We start from the raw sequence: 1,704 nt of genomic DNA on the forward strand, positions 1-1,704 counted from the left end.
TCAACAACAACAACAAAAAAAAGCAGCAGAAACCTCTGCAGACGCAAACGACTCTGTCTGACAGCTTTGAAGAGAGCAGTGGATCTCCTCACACAGAGGTTGAGATCTGAGAAGGGACAGACTGCCTGCTCAAGTGGGTCCCTGACCCCTGAGTAGCCTAACTGGGAGACATCCCCCACTAGGGGCAGTCTGACACCCCACACCTCACAGGGTGGAGTACACCCCTGAGAGGAAGCTTCCAAAGCAAGAATCAGACAAGTGCACTCGCTGTTCAGCAATATTCTATCTTCTGCAACCTCTGCTGCTGATACCCAGGCAAACAGGGTCTGCAGTGGACCTCAAGCAATCTCCAACATACCTGCAGCTGAGGGTGCTGACTGTTAGAAGGAAAACTATCAAACAGGAAGGACACCTATACCAAAACCCCATCAGTACGTCACCATCATCAAAGACCAGAGGCAGATAAAACCACAAAGATGGGGAAGAAGCAGGGCAGAAAAGCTGGAAATTCAAAAAATAAGAGTGCATCTCCCCCTGCAAAGGAGCACAGCTCATCGCCAGCAACGGATCAAAGCTGGTCAGAGAGTGACTTTGACGAGATGAGAGAAGAAGGCTTCAGTCCATCAAACTTCTCAGAGCTAAAGGAGGAATTACATACCCAGCGCAAAGAAACTAAAAATCTTGAAAAAAAAGTGGAAGAATTGACAGCTAGAATAATTAATGCAGAGAAGGTCATAAACGAAATGACAGGGAAGAAAACCATGACACAAGAAATACGTGACAAATGCACAAGCTTCAGTCACTGACTCCATCAACTGGAAGAAAGAGTATCAGCGATTGAGGATCAAATGAATGAAACAAAGCAGGAAGAGAAACCAAAAGAAAAAAGAAGAAAAAGAAATGAACAAAGCCTGCAAGAAGTATGGGATTATGTAAAGGACCAAATCTACATCTGATTGGGGTGCCTGAAAGTGAGGGGGAAAATGGAACCAAGCTGGAAAACAGTCTTCAGGATATCATCCAGGAGAACTTCCCCAACCTAGTAGGGCAGGCCAACATTCAAATTCAGGAAATACAGAGAACGCCACAAAGATACTCCTCCAGAAGAGCAACTCCAAGACACATAATTGCCAGATTCACCAAAGTTGAAATGAAGGAAAAAATCTTAAGGGCAGCCAGAGAGAAAGGTCGGGTTACCCACAAAGGGAAGCCCATCAGACTAACAGCAGATCTCTTGGCAGAAACTCTACAAGCCAGAAGAAAGTGGGGGCCAATATTCAACATTCTTAAAGAAAAGAATTTTAAACCCAGAATTTCATATCCAGCCAAGCTAAGTTTCATCAGTGAAGGAGAAATAAAATTCTTTACAGATAAGCAAATGCTTAGAGATTTTGTCACCACCAGGCCTGCCTTACAAGAGACCCTGAAGGAAGCCCTAAACATGGAAAGGAACAACCGGTACCATCTATTGCAAAAACATGCCAAAATGTAAAGACCATCAAGGCTAGGAAGAAACTGCATCAACTAACGAGCAAAATAACCAGTTAATATCATAATGGCAGGATCAAGTTCACACATAACAATATTAACCTTAAATGTAAATGGACTAAATGCTCCAATTAAAAGACACAGACTGGCAAACTGGATAAACAGTCAAGACCCATCAGTCTGCTGTATTCAGGAGACCCATCTCACATGCAGAGA

This window comes from Piliocolobus tephrosceles, chromosome 14 (genome assembly GCF_002776525.5).
Source record: "Piliocolobus tephrosceles isolate RC106 chromosome 14, ASM277652v3, whole genome shotgun sequence".
NCBI classification, from domain to species: domain Eukaryota; kingdom Metazoa; phylum Chordata; class Mammalia; order Primates; family Cercopithecidae; genus Piliocolobus; species Piliocolobus tephrosceles.